We start from the raw sequence: 19,559 nt of genomic DNA, 5'->3' as shown, positions 1-19,559 counted from the left end.
CTTCTGTAAGACTACCTGAAAAGGTCTTTTTGGATGGATGTGAATGTTTGTCTTAAAGAAGACTATCTGAAATGATTTTTTAGAAATGATAGCAATTTGTCTTATAGAAGACCACCTGTAAAAGCTGAGAGATGTCTTAAAAGGACTACCTGAAAAGGTTTTTGGGATGATAATGAACGTTTGTCTTAAATAAGACTGTCCAAAAAGATTTTTTTTTGCAACGGATGAAGAATATCTTTAAAGACGACTACCTGAAAAGGCTGAAAGATGTCTTTAAGAAGGACTACCTAAAAAGGTTCTTAGAAAGGACGATTAATGTCTTAGAAAAGACCACCCAGAAAGGTTCGTAGAATGTCTTAAAGAGGACTACCTGAACAGGTATTTAGAAAAGGAATGTCTCGAAGAAGACTACCTGAAAAGGTACTTAGAAAAGGAATGTCTTGGAGAAGACTACCTGAACAGGTTCTTAGAAAAGGAATGTCTTGAAGAAGACTACCTAAAAAGGTTTTTGGAAATGACGATGATTGTCTTAGAGAAGACTACCTAGAAAGGTTTTTTTAGAAAAGAATGTCTTGAAAAAGACTACCTGAAGAGATTCCTGAGAAGGATGACAATTCGTCTTGAATAAGACTGCTTGAGGAAACTCCTAGAAAGGATCGTGAGATTTTCCTTAAAGAAGACCACATAAAAAGTTACGGTGTGATGTATCAACCAATGTGTGTAATGCATGATTTGTATGTATTTGTATGATGCTCCAATGGTAGGTTATTAATAACCAAAGCGTATATAGTTCGCTGGAGTTGCAGGTTTGTTTGATAAGATGGGGTGTGATGCTAGTGCGATTCCCCGATACCTGTTTTTGAAGATCGTAGTTAGGAGAAAGATCTGTAAAGTGTGGGAACACCTTTTTCTTTTGTTGTGCGTCTTGCCCCAGTTTGGTTTTTCGAAATACTCCACGCCTTTAACCTTTGGAGGTTCTCCACGCCTTTAACCTTTGAAGGTTCTCCACACCTTTAACCTTTTGAAGTTCCTCACACCTTTGAGGTTTTCTTTATGGATTTGACATCCAATGCCCCAGTGTTTAGTGGAAAAAGACGCCTATGATCTCCAAGCCATGAAGGAAGTGCCCCGAGAAAGAACCTTGTCGTATGCTTCGATGTTTGAATTGAAGGGTATGCCCTTGATCTCCAGGATATGGAGGGCTATCCATAGTTTTCTATCCTTTTGAATTTGAATTCTTCCATATTTGACATGCCCCTGATTGCTGTTGCTTCGAGATGTTCCCCAGGTCGATTGAACCTTAGGAAGAATGCCCCCAGTTAATAGGATTTTTGCTCGTATGCCCCTGCGATCCTCGAGTTTTTTGCCCCTGTTAAGGGGAACCCTCTAGATGTGATTCCCCCCATTCCAGAGTCTTTATTAGAAAGGTCGCCTTTGATTAAAACCAATTTCGAGGTCTCCTCGATGCTAAGTGTATACTTGTAGATGACATTGTATCCTTTGAGAAGCAACTCCAACGCGATGCGTATGCATGTTTTGAAATCGAAGTCCGTTGTGAATTAGGACGGGATGATTTAGAAATGAATGCTTGAAGAAGCGCAGTGGTTTAGAAATAGTTTTAACAAACATAGGAGTCAGTATAACAAAATCCTGCTTAATATGCTTTCATAGTTAACCTTGCCTCAATTAGGACTTTTGAATGTTGTAACTTGGCCTGGTTCACAGTTTTAAAAAACAATGGATATAAGGCTCAAAGTTTATTTACCCCACCCCTTTCTCCTTGATGTTCTCCGAATCCTAAAAATTCGCTTAGTCCAATGGATGTGCTTTATTTGTAAGAGAATCACTTTGGTTTTGATGTTGAGCAGAAGCCTTATTAGAGATCCAAGCACTGATGAAAAATGTTGTAAAGATCCAAGCGTTTATGAGAAGCTTCGATGATTTAGCAGTCACAAGATTATCCTTTGTATTTCTCCTTTGTTTTCCCCCCTTTTTTTGCATGAACCAATTCTTTTGAGTTTGATCCATCGGGATGCCCTAAATTTTGCCTAAGTCATTTTTGTTTTCTTTTATGAAATTTTTCCGTTTTGACTTAGCGGGCGCTTTTCTCCTTTTTCTTTTGAATACTCCTTTTGAGATTGATCCTTGGATATTGAATGTTGTGACTGCTATGTTGATTTTGATTTGCAAGCTTCGCCTTTGATACTTCCTCGATCTTGAATGATGTAATGAGAAAGAAGATTGTTGCAAATGTTATCTCCTTTACTTCCTCATTCTTAGATGAATGCGAGGAAGAAGATGTGCTTGAACCTTTGCTTGGTCTTTACGCTTGAAGTGACTAATTCTCTCAACAACCAAAATACACCATTGAACTAATTGAAATCTACCCTGCCCCTGGTTAAAATCAAGTTTTTTTTTTTGAAAAGTATAAACAAACTCCAACTCCTGGCTCGAGGGGGGTAACGAGGGATTAACATCCTTATATCTCCACTGTTTGAGAATTGAAACAATGCCTGTACATCCTCGGCTTGGTCTTACCTTGAAAGCATATGTTTAGCTGGACTTAGTTATTTGTGTTCTTCATTCTCCCTCAAGTTTGTTAATAACCATAACTTTGAAATAGAATAGAATAGAAGTGTGCGAGTGTAAACTCGTAGTAGTGAGTGAATGAATTGACTCCAAAACCTGCATGGTTGTCCCATTAGAATTACTAATCTGAAGGCACAACTTTTATCCTTGAGTAACACTTAGCGGTCGTAAGGGTTGAAATTATGAGCATGGTAAACACCTATTGATCCTGGGGATAATCTCCTTTGTAGATCCATTGATCTTATTTTACTCCTTAGCTCTTTAGACTGGTAGAAGTAAGGGCAACCTCGAATTTTCCTTGGGTACGTCAAACCTGTTGGGAATAAATTGTCAGCGGTGGGTTTTCGTCGTATCGGAACTTCATGAGTTTCCTTTGACTAAACCTCTTTTGCTTTTCCTAAGGATAGTGTCACACCATTTACAATCTTTGGCGTTTGTAGATTGATATGGAAAATTTATGACCCTTTTGCCCCTTGGTGTGGAGTTAACACACGTCGCCTTTTTTCATCGTAGTTATGCATCTTCGTTCAGGATATTGCCCCAGTTGGACTAATCCTTGCCCCCAGGTTATCGTAGAGCGTCCTTGTAAGTTTCACTATGTTCGTAGATGAACCCCTTTATGACTAGATACCCCTTGAGTGTATCTATAAGGGAACTTCTTTGTTGAACTAATCCTTGCTTGACTATAACCTTGGTTGCATTTACAATCCTGTTACGACGAGGCATGGACATGCGGCTGGCATGATGAAAGACATCCCTTTTTTCTTAGTACGACCAAGATAATTCTTGATGTTTTATCCTCCTTTCTCCGTCGTTTATGATCCTTTGATTTTTCTCCATGAGTCTCGGGAAATCGGCTAGCACGGAAAGCGTGGATGCGGGCGAAGATAGAAATGCAAATGTAAATGTATGAATGCATGAAAATGCAAATGCATGCGTATGCGAGAGACTCCTTGTATTATATCTTCGTGTATGCAATGCAGACGTGTGACATATGATCCTAGGGACAGCCTTAGAGGCGACATTAGACCCTCGTGGAATCTTTGCAGGATAAATGTTATGACACGCTAAGGGAAATCCCTTAGATTCGAGAGTATGCAGAAGGTAGCGACTGGTGACCGTTCAAGACAGTCACCAAGTCTCATGGCCATCGAGAGGCCGTTCAACGTGTACCAACGAAGTTGTCCCTCGTGGGAAGGTTCTCTATGCAGAACACAACCTATATAAGGACGATATTGGATGAAGAGAAATCCCTACAGGCTAGGGATAGAATATGTATAGATGGAAATATGTATAGATGGAAATCCAAAACCCTACAAGTTAGGAGGTGCGCGGAAGCAAGCACAGAGTGACCGTTCAGGACAGTCACTAGATCTCATGGCCATCGAGAGGCCAATCAACGTGCGTTAATGTGGACGTCCTTCAGGGGAAAGACGAAGTCATTGTAAAAACACATAGACATAAAAGAAAATCCCTACAGGCTAGGGAGTTCGCATGAGCAAGCATAGAGTGACCGTTCGAGACAGTCACTATATCTCATGGCCATCGAGAGGCCAATCAACGTATGCTAACAAAGATGTCCTTCGTAAGAAGGATGCGATTTCAGAAATAGAATCCTTACAGGCTAGGGACTGCATAGATGTAAGTACGGGGTGACCGTTCAAGACGTTCATTCGGTCTCATGGCCATCGAGAGGCCAATCGATGTGTGTAAACGAAGATGTCCTTCGTGGGAAGGACACGTAGTTGTAAAATACGAAGATATAAAAGGAAACTCCCTACAGGTTAGGGAGTGCGTAGATGCAGGCGCGGGGTGACTGTTCATGACAGTCACTTAGTCTCATGGCCATCGAGAGGCCAATTAACGTGCATAAATGAAGGTGTCCTTCGTGGGAAGCACATGGTCTTAGAAATAGAGTCCCTGTAGGCCAGGGAACGCGTAGGAATACCTGCAAAAATTAGAATGCAAGGCATTCGCAGTATATAAATTGCACATATATAATAAGCATGTAAGCACATAAGCCCTAGGTTCATAGGTTCGACGTAACGGCTTAGGGTGCCTACCCTTCCCATTGGTATGTTCTAGAAGGTCTCATGGGGTCGTTCGTAGCCGCTGAGACTTTTTGTCTCTTTGGATTTTAGAACAACTCATTTATCCATGAGGTTCGAGTTTTAGGGGTAGGTTCCCAGAGAGATCAGCCAAATACCAAGTCCAGCCCTCAACAAGGTCGAGCCTCGTATCAGACCTTTCCGGATATTCAACCCACTCTGAGTGGAATTATAATAAGACTCGTAGGCGATGTATTTCCCCTCTGGTCATTATTATAATCCCCACGCTTAGGTTTAACGCAATTTATATATCCCAGAAAGCGATAAAACAACACATTCAAATAAATAAATATTTAACTGAATTGCAGTAAATAAATAAATCGTAGTGAATAAATAAAATTGAAGATAAATAAATAAATAAATACAATTTAAATATTTATAAAAAACCATAAACCCTAATCCTGGCAAATTAGCCAAACCCTAAAAATTCGCCAAAAACCAAAATGATTCGCCAAAACCTAAACCCTGCCAAAACCTAGGAGCATAATAATTTACAGTTTTGTTATTACTAATCCCCAGCAGAGTCGCCAGCTGTGGCAACCTGCCCTAAAAATTTAGCTTTTAGAGTCGCCACCTATTCTGAAGGGCGAATAGGAAACCCTACGCAGTTTAGAAATCTGGGTAAGTTATTATAATCAGGTCGAGGGAAGGTGTTAGGCACCCTCAACCCTTTCCTAAGGTTTGATCTTAAAATAAAGGTTTATGGCTAAAATTATAGAGGTTAATAGCTAATGAAGTGAAAAGGGCAAAATTGAGATTTGAAGTGAATTGAGATTTTAGGGAGGGGGACTCGCCTTGTTACCAAGTGCCTACGTACCTCCTTATGGAGGATCAGAGTCAACGTAGTTCGGGCACAGGATTGTACGCCTTTTGAATTTGATATGAATGTGTTGACGGTATTCTGAATTACCGTTTCGCAGTTTTGAAAAGGTATTTTGAATTACCTTCGTAGTTTCGCAGTATCGAAGAGATGAAAATCTCTAGTTTGTGGTTGGAGGTGTTTTAAGTGTTTGGGCGTACAACCCTGATTTGATATGGCACCGTTAGATGCGGTGACCAATAGATTTGGTCAGTATAGCTAACGGATTAAGGGGCATTGCTGGCTACTCAGATCGATAGATTGATCGTCGCGGGCAGCAAATTAAAATGTATTTTAATTTTATGTATTTTTTATTGCTTTATTCAGATATTTGATCAGTACGACATAGAGAGTCGACCAATTCGAAGGCGGGATGAAATAGATATTCATCCGCCATTTATCTGTTAAAGGGGATTGGGATTGATGTATTTATTGTTTTTATCTCTCGTCTAATGCGACTAATAGCTTTAGTCGGGTAGAGGAGAGAATTACTCAAGAAATAATGTTCTTTACCAAATGGCAATGGGATTGGGCAAACCCTAATGGAGAATAAACCTTTCTAGGGTTTTTGTGATTTTTATAGTTAAAAGTAATTAAAATAATTAAATCGAGTAATCGAAATAATCGAATAAATAATCCTAAACCCCTAATTATAACCCTAATCCTAATTTAATTATAATATCTAATCCTAATTTAAATAAACTGAATAAATCAAATATAATCAATTATTAATTAATCTAAATATTTAAACATTATAATATATAATAATAAATAAACATATAGAGAAACCTGGTTTTTGTTATGTGTGGGCAAGCTGAGAGTCCATAGCATGTGCCTTAGTCCTGGTACGTTAGATTTGAATAATAGAAGAGATCTTGTGGCTGATACGTGAGGACGTACAGTGGGCGTTCATAGAGGCTACGCGCAGGATCTGGAAACATGCTTTATCAAAGAAAATCAGAAAAATATATGTGGGATGTTGGGATCGAACCCAGGTCCCTTTGATTCCGAGCTTTGCCCCAATACCACACGCGCTGCAATCAGTTTAGTGTCAGCCTAATGACCTGAATTCATAATATATAAAAACAGATGAATGAATTGAAATTTAAAAAGAGGAAGCGCACAGACAGTGCGTCTTCTTCGTGAGTTTTTTTTATTTTTTCAGAAGTTTCAGCCACGCTTTTTCCACTCTATGGCCATAGCTATGCCTTCATCCAACCTGCAAATCCTTCACAAAAAATGCATAAAAATATTCCAGATTGATTGCAAACAGCCTTACGAATCTGATGGCACCCTTAGTTTTTCCTAATTTTGCTTCTAACTAAGGTTCCCTAATTCAAAGCTTATAAACCATAAAAATGGTAAATCCTTCAAATGGCACCCAAAATTCAATTAAATGTGTACAGAGACTCTAAACCTCTTCCTGATGCAGAATATATGTTCAAATACGATTTTAATTGTATAAATGTGTGGAATCAAAGCCTGTGTCACTATCGTCGTTGCCCGGTACGGTTGTTCTGCAGGTGGTTTGAAGACGAGATGCTGATGATGAAGAATCACGGATCCATTGGTGATGAAATCTGAAGGAGACGATGCTTCGCATATCCGGTGCGGCAAACTTCAACGCATCGTTCTTTTTTTTGGAGGAGACTTTTCTTTTCTTCTTCTTCTTTTTTTTTTTTTCGGTCCCCCCCGGTAAATAGGATTATGCACCTCTTTTATATTGCACCAATTAGGTTTTCTTTTTATTCTTAATGGGCCTATTGCCCAAATAACACAATAATAATGAAAAAACTCCTAATAATTAAAATTAGTAAGAATAATAATAGTTAGTAATAATATATACAAATTCTATAATATTAATCCTAGATAATATTAGTAATAATATCCCTTAATGACTAGATACCCCTTGAGTGTATCTATAAGAGAACTTCTTTGTTGAACTAATCCTTGCTTGACTATAACCTTGGTTGCATTTACAATCCTGTTACGACGAGGCATGGACATGCGGCTGGCATGATGAAAGACATCCCTTTTTTCTTAGTACGACCAAGATAATTCTTGATGTTTTATCCTCCTTTCTCCGTAGTTTATGATCCTTTGATTTTTCTCCATGAGTCTCGGGAAATCGGTTAGCACGGAAAGCGTGGATGCGGGCGAAGATAGAAATGCAAATGTAAATGTATGAATGCATGAAAATGCAAATTCATGCGTATGCGAGAGACTCCTTGTATTATATCTTCGTGTATGCAATGCAGACGTGTGACATATGATCCTAGGGACAGCCTTAGAGGCGACATTAGACCCTCGTGGAATCTTTGCAGGATAAATGTTATGACACGCTAAGGGAAATCTCTTAGATTCGAGAGTATGCAGAAGGTAGCGACTGGTGACCGTTCAAGACAGTCACCAAGTCTCATGGCCATCGAGAGGCCGTTCAACGTGTACCAACGAAGTTGTCCCTCGTGGGAAGGTTCTCTATGCAGAACACAACCTATATAAGGACGATATTGGATGAAGAGAAATCCCTACAGGCTAGGGATGGAATATGTATAGATGGAAATATGTATAGATGGAAATCCAAAACCCTACAAGTTAGGAGGTGCGCGGAAGCAAGCACAGAGTGACCGTTCAGGACAGTCACTAGATCTCATGGCCATCGAGAGGCCAATCAACGTGCGTTAATGTGGACGTCCTTCAGGGGAAAGACGAAGTCATTGTAAAAACACATAGACATAAAAGAAAATCCCTACAGGCTAGGGAGTTCGCATGAGCAAGCATAGAGTGACCGTTCGAGACAGTCACTATATCTCATGGCCATCGAGAGGCTAATCAACGTATGCTAACAAAGATGTCCTTCGTATGAAGGATGCGATTTCAGAAATATAATCCTTACAGGCTAGGGACTGCATAGATGTAAGTACGGGGTGACCGTTCAAGACGTTCATTCGGTCTCATGGCCATCGAGAGGCCAATCGACGTGTGTAAACGAAGATGTCCTTCGTGGGAAGGACACGTAGTTGTAAAATACAAAGATATAAAAGGAAACTCCCTACAGGTTAGGGAGTGCGTAGATGCAGGCGCGGGGTGACTGTTCATGACAGTCACTTAGTCTCATGGCCATCGAGAGGCCAATTAACGTGCATAAATGAAGGTGTCCTTCGTTGGAAGCACATGGTCTTAGAAATAGAGTCCCTGTAGGCCAGGGAACGCGTAGGAATACCTGCAAAAATTAGAATGCAAGGCATTCGCAGTATATAAATTGCACATATATAATAAGCATGTAAGCACATAAGCCCTAGGTTCATAGGTTCGACGTAACGGCTTAGGGTGCCTACCCTTCCCATTGGTATGTTCTAGAAGGTCTCATGGGGTCGTTCGTAGCCGCCGAGACTTTTTGTCTCTTTGGATTTTAGAACAACTCATTTATCCATGAGGTTCGAGTTTTAGGGGTAGGTTCCCAGAGAGATCAGCCAAATACCAAGTCCAGCCCTCAACAAGGTCGAGCCTCGTATCAGACCTTTCCGGATATTCAACCCACTCTGAGTGGAATTATAATAAGACTCGTAGGCGATGTATTTCCCCTCTGGTCATTATTATAATCCCCACGCTTAGGTTTAACGCAATTTATATATCCCAGAAAGCGATAAAACAACACATTCAAATAAATAAATATTTAACTGAATTGCAGTAAATAAATAAATCGTAGTGAATAAATAAAATTGAAGATAAATAAATAAATAAATACAATTTAAATATTTATAAAAAACCATAAACCCTAATCCTGGCAAATTAGCCAAACCCTAAAAATTCGCCAAAAACCAAAATGATTCGCCAAAACCTAAACCCTGCCAAAACCTAGGAGCATAATAATTTACAGTTTTGTTATCACTAATCCCCAGCAGAGTCGCCAGCTGTGGCAACCTGCCCTAAAAATTTAGCTTTTAGAGTCGCCACCTATTCTGAAGGGCGAATAGGAAACCCTACGCAGTTTAGAAATCTGGGTAAGTTATTATAATCAGGTCGAGGGAAGGTGTTAGGCACCCTCAACCCTTTCCTAAGGTTTGATCTTAAAATAAAGGTTTATGGCTAAAATTATAGAGGTTAATAGCTAATGAAGTGAAAAGGGCAAAATTGAGATTTGAAGTGAATTGAGATTTTAGGGAGGGGGACTCGCCTTGTTACCAAGTGCCTACGTACTTCCTTATGGAGGATCAGAGTCAACGTAGTTCAGGCACAGGATTGTACGCCTTTTGAATTTGATATGAATGTGTTGACGGTATTCTGAATTACCGTTTCGCAGTTTTGAAAAGGTATTTTGAATTACCTTCGTAGTTTCGCAGTATCGAAGAGATGAAAATCTCTAGTTTGTGGTTGGAGGTGTTTTAAGTGTTTGGGCGTACAACCCTGATTTGATATGGCACCGTTAGATGCGGTGACCAATAGATTTGGTCAGTATAGCTAACGGATTAAGGGGCATTGCTGGCTACTCAGATCGATAGATTGATCGTCGCGGGCAGCAAATTAAAATGTATTTTAATTTTATGTATTTTTTATTGCTTTATTCAGATATTTGATCAGTACGACATAGAGAGTCGACCAATTCGAAGGCGGGATGAAATAGATATTCATCCGCCATTTATCTGTTAAAGGGGATTGGGATTGATGTATTTATTGTTTTTATCTCTCGTCTAATGCGACTAATAGCTTTAGTCGGGTAGAGGAGAGAATTACTCAAGAAATAATGTTCTTTACCAAATGGCAATGGGATTGGGCAAACCCTGATGGAGAATAAACCTTTCTAGGGTTTTTGTGATTTTTATAGTTAAAAGTAATTAAAATAATTAAATCGAGTAATCGAAATAATCGAATAAATAATCCTAAACCCCTAATTATAACCCTAATCCTAATTTAATTATAATATCTAATCCTAATTTAAATAAACTGAATAAATCAAATATAATCAATTATTAATTAATCTAAATATTTAAACATTATAATATATAATAATAAATAAACATATAGAGAAACCTGGTTTTTGTTATGTGTGGGCAAGCTGAGAGTCCATAGCATGTGCCTTAGTCCTGGTACGTTAGATTTGAATAATAGAAGAGATCTTGTGGCTGATACGTGAGGACGTACAGTGGGCGTTCATAGAGGCTACGCGCAGGATCTGGAAACATGCTTTATCAACGAAAATCAGAAAAATATATGTGGGATGCTGGGATCGAACCCAGGTCCCTTTGATTCCGAGCTTTGCCCCAATACCACACGCGCTGCAATCAGTTTAGTGTCAGCCTAATGACCTGAATTCATAATATATAAAAACAGATGAATGAATTGAAATTTAAAAAGAGGAAGCGCACAGACAGTGCGTCTTCTTCGTGAGTTTTTTTTATTTTTTCAGAAGTTTCAGCCACGCTTTTTCCACTCTATGGCCATAGCTATGCCTTCATCCAACCTGCAAATCCTTCACAAAAAATGCATAAAAATATTCCAGATTGATTGCAAACAGCCTTACGAATCTGATGGCACCCTTAGTTTTTCCTAATTTTGCTTCTAATTAAGGTTCCCTAATTCAAAGCTTATAAACCATAAAAATGGTAAATCCTTCAAATGGCACCCAAAATTCAATTAAATGTGTACAGAGACTCTAAACCTCTTCCTGATGCAGAATATATGTTCAAATACGATTTTAATTGTATAAATGTGTGGAATCAAAGCCTGTGTCACTATCGTCGTTGCCCGGTACGGTTGTTCTGCAGGTGGTTTGAAGACGAGATGCTGATGATGAAGAATCACGGATCCATTGGTGATGAAATCTGAAGGAGACGATGCTTCGCATATCCGGTGCGGCAAACTTCAACGCATCGTTCTTTTTTTTGGAGGAGACTTTTCTTTTCTTCTTCTTTTTTTTTTCGGTCCCCCCGGTAAATAGGATTATGCACCTCTTTTATATTGCACCAATTAGGTTTTCTTTTTATTCTTAATGGGCCTATTGCCCAAATAACACAATAATAATGAAAAAACTCCTAATAATTAAAATTAGTAAGAATAATAATAGTTAGTAATAATATATACAAATTCTATAATATTAATCCTAGATAATATTAGTAATAATATCCCTTAATGACTAGATACCCCTTGAGTGTATCTATAAGGGAACTTCTTTGTTGAACTAATCCTTGCTTGACTATAACCTTGGTTGCATTTACAATCCTGTTACGACGAGGCATGGACATGCGGCTGGCATGATGAAAGACATCCCTTTTTTCTTAGTACGACCAAGATAATTCTTGATGTTTTATCCTCCTTTCTCCGTAGTTTATGATCCTTTGATTTTTCTCCATGAGTCTCGGGAAATCGGCTAGCACGGAAAGCGTGGATGCGGGCGAAGATAGAAATGCAAATGTAAATGTATGAATGCATGAAAATGCAAATGCATGCGTATGCGAGAGACTCCTTGTATTATATCTTCGTGTATGCAATGCAGACGTGTGACATATGATCCTAGGGACAGCCTTAGAGGCGACATTAGACCCTCGTGGAATCTTTGCAGGATAAATGTTATGACACGCTAAGGGAAATCTCTTAGATTCGAGAGTATGCAGAAGGTAGCGACTGGTGACCGTTCAAGACAGTCACCAAGTCTCATGGCCATCGAGAGGCCGTTCAACGTGTACCAACGAAGTTGTCCCTCGTGGGAAGGTTCTCTATGCAGAACACAACCTATATAAGGACGATATTGGATGAAGAGAAATCCCTACAGGCTAGGGATGGAATATGTATAGATGGAAATATGTATAGATGGAAATCCAAAACCCTACAAGTTAGGAGGTGCGCGGAAGCAAGCACAGAGTGACCGTTCAGGACAGTCACTAGATCTCATGGCCATCGAGAGGCCAATCAACGTGCGTTAATGTGGACGTCCTTCAGGGGAAAGACGAAGTCATTGTAAAAACACATAGACATAAAAGAAAATCCCTACAGGCTAGGGAGTTCGCATGAGCAAGCATAGAGTGACCGTTCGAGACAGTCACTATATCTCATGGCCATCGAGAGGCCAATCAACGTATGCTAACAAAGATGTCCTTCGTAAGAAGGATGCGATTTCAGAAATAGAATCCTTACAGGCTAGGGACTGCATAGATGTAAGTACGGGGTGACCGTTCAAGACGTTCATTCGGTCTCATGGCCATCGAGAGGCCAATCGACGTGTGTAAACGAAGATGTCCTTCGTGGGAAGGACACGTAGTTGTAAAATACAAAGATATAAAAGGAAACTCCCTACAGGTTAGGGAGTGCGTAGATGCAGGCGCGGGGTGACTGTTCATGACAGTCACTTAGTCTCATGGCCATCGAGAGGCCAATTAACGTGCATAAATGAAGGTGTCCTTCGTGGGAAGCACATGGTCTTAGAAATAGAGTCCCTGTAGGCCAGGGAACGCGTAGGAATACCTGCAAAAATTAGAATGCAAGGCATTCGCAGTATATAAATTGCACATATATAATAAGCATGTAAGCACATAAGCCCTAGGTTCATAGGTTCGACGTAACGGCTTAGGGTGCCTACCCTTCCCATTGGTATGTTCTAGAAGGTCTCATGGGGTCGTTCGTAGCCGCCGAGACTTTTTGTCTCTTTGGATTTTAGAACAACTCATTATCCATGAGGTTCGAGTTTTAGGGGTAGGTTCCCAGAGAGATCAGCCAAATACCAAGTCCAGCCCTCAACAAGGTCGAGCCTCGTATCAGACCTTTCCGGATATTCAACCCACTCTGAGTGGAATTATAATAAGACTCGTAGGCGATGTATTTCCCCTCTGGTCATTATTATAATCCCCACGCTTAGGTTTAACGCAATTTATATATCCCAGAAAGCGATAAAACAACACATTCAAATAAATAAATATTTAACTGAATTGCAGTAAATAAATAAATCGTAGTGAATAAATAAAATTGAAGATAAATAAATAAATAAATACAATTTAAATATTTATAAAAAACCATAAACCCTAATCCTGGCAAATTAGCCAAACCCTAAAAATTCGCCAAAAACCAAAATGATTCGCCAAAACCTAAACCCTGCCAAAACCTAGGAGCATAATAATTTACAGTTTTGTTATCACTAATCCCCAGCAGAGTCGCCAGCTGTGGCAACCTGCCCTAAAAATTTAGCTTTTAGAGTCGCCACCTATTCTGAAGGGCGAATAGGAAACCCTACGCAGTTTAGAAATCTGGGTAAGTTATTATAATCAGGTCGAGGGAAGGTGTTAGGCACCCTCAACCCTTTCCTAAGGTTTGATCTTAAAATAAAGGTTTATGGCTAAAATTATAGAGGTTAATAGCTAATGAAGTGAAAAGGGCAAAATTGAGATTTGAAGTGAATTGAGATTTTAGGGAGGGGGACTCGCCTTGTTACCAAGTGCCTACGTACCTCCTTATGGAGGATCAGAGTCAACGTAGTTCAGGCACAGGATTGTACGCCTTTTGAATTTGATATGAATGTGTTGACGGTATTCTGAATTACCGTTTCACAGTTTTGAAAAGGTATTTTGAATTACCTTCGTAGTTTCACAGTATCGAAGAGATGAAAATCTCTAGTTTGTGGTTGGAGGTGTTTTAAGTGTTTGGGCGTACAACCCTGATTTGATATGGCACCGTTAGATGCGGTGACCAATAGATTTGGTCAGTATAGCTAACGGATTAAGGGGCATTGCTGGCTACTCAGATCGATAGATTGATCGTCGCGGGCAGCAAATTAAAATGTATTTTAATTTTATGTATTTTTTATTGCTTTATTCAGATATTTGATCAGTACGACATAGAGAGTCGACCAATTCGAAGGCGGGATGAAATAGATATTCATCCGCCATTTATCTGTTAAAGGGGATTGGGATTGATGTATTTATTGTTTTTATCTCTCGTCTAATGCGACTAATATCTTTAGTCGGGTAGAGGAGAGAATTACTCAAGAAATAATGTTCTTTACCAAATGGCAATGGGATTGGGCAAACCCTGATGGAGAATAAACCTTTCTAGGGTTTTTGTGATTTTTATAGTTAAAAGTAATTAAAATAATTAAATCGAGTAATCGAAATAATCGAATAAATAATCCTAAACCCCTAATTATAACCCTAATCCTAATTTAATTATAATATCTAATCCTAATTTAAATAAACTGAATAAATCAAATATAATCAATTATTAATTAATCTAAATATTTAAACATTATAATATATAATAATAAATAAACATATAGAGAAACCTGGTTTTTGTTATGTGTGGGCAAGCTGAGAGTCCATAGCATGTGCCTTAGTATTTGAATAATAGAAGAGATCTTGTGGCTGATACGTGAGGACGTACAGTGGGCGTTCATAGAGGCTACGCGCAGGATCTGGAAACATGCTTTATCAAAGAAAATGAGAAAAATATATGTGGGATGTTGGGATCGAACCCAGGTCCCTTTGATTCCGTGCTTTGCCCCATTACCACACGCGCTGCAATCAGTTTAGTGTCAGCCTAATGACCTGAATTCATAATATATAAAAACAGATGAATGAATTGAAATTTAAAAAGAGGAAGCGCACAGACAGTGCGTCTTCTTCGTGAGTTTTTTTTATTTTTTCAGAAGTTTCAGCCACGCTTTTTCCACTCTATGGCCATAGCTATGCCTTCATCCAACCTGTAAATCCTTCACAAAAAATGCATAAAAATATTCCAGATTGATTGCAAACAGCCTTACGAATCTGATGGCACCCTTAGTTTTTCCTAATTTTGCTTCTAATTAAGGTTCCCTAATTCAAAGCTTATAAACCATAAAAATGGTAAATCCTTCAAATGGCACCCAAAATTCAATTAAATGTGTACAGAGACTCTAAACCTCTTCCTGATGCAGAATATATGTTCAAATACGATTTTAATTGTATAAATGTGTGGAATCAAAGCCTGTGTCACTATCGTCGTTGCCCGGTACGGTTGTTCTGCAGGTGGTTTGAAGACGAGATGCTGATGATGAAGAATCACGGATCCATTGGTGATGAAATCTGAAGGAGACGATGCTTCGCATATCCGGTGCGGCAAACTTCAACGCATCGTTCTTTTTTTTGGAGGAGACTTTTCTTTTCTTCTTCTTCTTCTTTTTTTTTTTCGGTCCCCCCGGTAAATAGGATTATGCACCTCTTTTATATTGCACCAATTAGGTTTTCTTTTTATTCTTAATGGGCCTATTGCCCAAATAACACAATAATAATGAAAAAACTCCTAATAATTAAAATTAGTAAGAATAATAATAGTTAGTAATAATATATACAAATTCTATAATATTAATCCTAGATAATATTAGTAATAATATCCCTTAATATTAATATTAATATTAATAATAAAATTAATAATATTAAATACTAATAGTTAGAAATAATAAAAAAATACTAATAATAATCCAAAAAAAAATGCAAATGTTAGTAAAAGAAAAATAATATTAACAAATGATGAAACCCCTGAAACACCTGTTAATCGCACTCCATTTATTTCTCAGGATATTTTATAAGAGGGCGGGTTCGACAATAGGAATGTCAAACCCCATGACTCTTAATTTTGACCCTTGATGAATTAAAAGATATAGATCTGATCGGGCAAATTTTGGGGTATGACAGCAGGGGTATTAACTGGTTCAGACATTCTGAATTTTGTTGGGAAAACAGCAATATAGACTGTAAAATAAAATCGACAATGCAGGCCGCACAGCGGAAACAATGGCAATGCAGGCCACAATTTTTTAACAGGCTCCTATGGATTTTGGAGCTCTGATGCCATGACAGAGATAATTTTCTGTTATTATGATGGAGCAGCCTGTGCTCTTAAATATAATACAATGTATTTAGAAAAGGAAATTCCTAATAAATACTCATCACTGCCCTGTTTCAATTCTATAACTAAGGGCCAGTAATTTCTATAAATACATACACATTATTCAGCTAATCAAATCCTATTTATGAGTGTTTAATCCTATTTAAATATAAAATATACAACTAATTAACACTTTGTACAGCTGGTTCTGACAATATATGTTCTTTATTTCTGTCGTTTTCGTTTAAGATATTTTTTTAGGCTTAATTGCAGTTTTGGTCCCCTTATTATTCACTTTTTTCAGTTTTGGTCCCCTTATTTTAAAATTCGGAATTTTGGTCCCTTAACGATGATTTTCTGAGGATTTTAGTCCCTGACCCTCTGCAAATCTAAGAATACTTTTTGATGACATGGAGCATAATCTCTTGACGTGTCTCACGCCAACTCATTTTATTTAATAATCCCAATTATTTTATTTATTTCAGATACATTTTTAATGTTTTTTAAAATTAAAACAATATAATATTAGTAAAAAACATAAATAAATAGATTGGAACCCTAAAACAGATGTGAAACCCAGCAGCTATCTTCTATCCTTTGCAATTCAACGACTTCTCTCCATTGTTTTTCTATTCCTTCTAATTTCTTCTTCATCTTTTTACCCCATTCTTGTTAATTTTCTTCTTCTTCACTAATGACCGACTCAAAATTCTCATTTACCTCAACAAACAAATGTATCCGGTCTTAGAAAAAGAGGGAATAGATGTTGGTGTGATCTTGAAGAAATGTTAAGATGAAAATTAAATTCATGGGTTATTTTGTGATTTTGTCATTGTTGTTTTTACTGTTAGTTGTGTGTCTTAGTTGCAACACATGTAATGAAATGATAAATTGGTTTGTGTAATGTGATGTAATCTCTTTGTTTTTAATGAAATGAAATGTTTTTGATTTTGGCATAATATTAGCAGAATTTTGATATGTAAACTCCAGCAGCATCAAATTGTTTTAATAAATAAATATTCTAACGATATTAATTTCAAGAGAGAATTTTGTTCATCTTACGAAACAATTCTTCCACGTCACATAATACAAGAACTAAAAATTCTGTTAAAAAAGAAGCTACAAATTCTGTTATTCGGCCTTCCTTCAAATTCTGCTATTCTACATTTAGAAAAAACGTTCAATTATAGACCTTATGGTTATACACATTGCCTTAGCTTCATTCAAATAGAAGCAAGAACTGAAAAATCCATTCAGAAAAATAGATAACCTTGAATCAGTATATAAAGGTTCTGATAGAAATGGGGTTGATTCTAACTCATCCCTTCAAAACCGTTGTAGGGTGAGGATTGCCCTCACTTAGGCTCTGATACCATGTTAAAAAATGTGGCTGAGTTTAACTCATCTTTACAAAACCGGCTTGTAGGGTGAGAATTGTCCTCACTTATAAGTACATGTTCAGGATATATATTGTCTGGTATGAGACTCTCAACAATTAAACAGACAAAAATTTGGAAATGGATCTCCAAACTTTTTTCCTTAAGAAATGTGAGGTTGTTTGATTTTTTAAGAACAAAAGGTGATTTTGGAGAGACATCTCTAAATTTATCCTTTGATTTATTCAGGGATGCTTCTCCGAACTAAAATTTACCAAAAAATAGTATTTGGTATTTTCTAAGATGCATTTCCAAATTTATCCTGGACATTTTCGAATTTACAGAGATGCATCATTTTTTTTAAATAAACAATTGATATAAGATATCGCACTAGGGGTGCAACCCTTACAACAAAGAAACACCTAAGATATGAAACAATCCATAGGTGATTTGAACCACTCATAAAAGCTAGAAAAATTCAAAGGATTACAACTAGCTAACCAACTCCAAGATAAATACAAAACTTTGGAGAACACCGCATCGAAACTATAAGGCACCTTATCAAAAATCATACCGTTTCTCATATGCCATAAGCTCCATGTAGTCGCGATCCAAATGGCATTAATCTTCAATCTAGAGTTCACACTTTTCACCTTTGATTGGATACTCTCAAAATCCATTAAGTCATTAATGGTGAAAGGCAATTTCATCCCCGTCCACACGAAAACCCAGCACCAAATCTCCATAGAAACATTGCAAGAGAAGAATAAGTGATTCAAACCTTCCGGTAAATTCCTGCAAAATTCACAAGAGATATTAGTAGCATTGAAAACTACTCCTCTTCTAATCAACAACTCTTTTGAGGGGAGTCTAGAAACCAAAAGTCTCCATGCAAAGATCTTGAATTTTAGAGGAACCGACACTATCCACAAAACTTTCAAAGACTCCACGGTATTAACAGGCCAAGCTAGCTCCTTGTATTCTGCTGTCAAAGCTGACACGGAAGCTACCGAAAAATCTCCTGTTGCATTCAGTCTCCACCTAAACACATCCGGCCCGGAAATAGCCGGCGAAACCGCTGCCAGCAAGAGGCGCAGCTGCTGCCACTGCAGCAGGACAGCACCGCTAGCAGCCTGCAGAGCCTCCTCCAAGCCTGTTCCGAACAGTCGCTGCAGCTGCCACTGAACAGCCCCGTCCACCCACTGAAACGCAACCTTCACAGTGGCCAATTTATTGGTTGACATATCAAACAGATCCGGGAATTTATTCCTAAGAGTTTGATCACCCAACCATAAACTAAACCAAAATAAAATGTGGTTTCCCTCCTTTAACTCAGTCACAACACAAGCCGAGAAACCATCCTCACTAAAATCCACCTTTATGTCATTTGACAACACATCCCTCCACCAACTAGAATCATTCTTCTTGTACACTTCTCCTACCGTCGCTTGCACCTTAAGCTTCAAATCCTTATATTTAAACTCCAAGAAATCCCTCCAAATAGTTTTGTCCTCCGTTAAAATCCTCCATGTTTAACAAGGGTGGGATAAAATATTACATTGAAAAAAAATTAGTTAAATTGTAAGGAAATAAATATAATTTTGTTTTAGAGTGAAAATCCATTTTGGCCCCTCACAGAAATTACACAATCCGAATGAGTCCCTAAAAAAAGACTCGATTTAATCTCTTAAAAAATTTAACCGGACCATATTAGTCCTTATCTTAATATTTTTTTCAAACCGATTTTTTTTCATACTTTTAAACCGTGACTGAACTGCCATG

Source organism: Vicia villosa, linkage group LG5 (genome assembly GCF_029867415.1).
Source record: "Vicia villosa cultivar HV-30 ecotype Madison, WI linkage group LG5, Vvil1.0, whole genome shotgun sequence".
NCBI lineage: Eukaryota > Viridiplantae > Streptophyta > Magnoliopsida > Fabales > Fabaceae > Vicia > Vicia villosa.
This window is presented reverse-complemented; position numbering follows the sequence as displayed.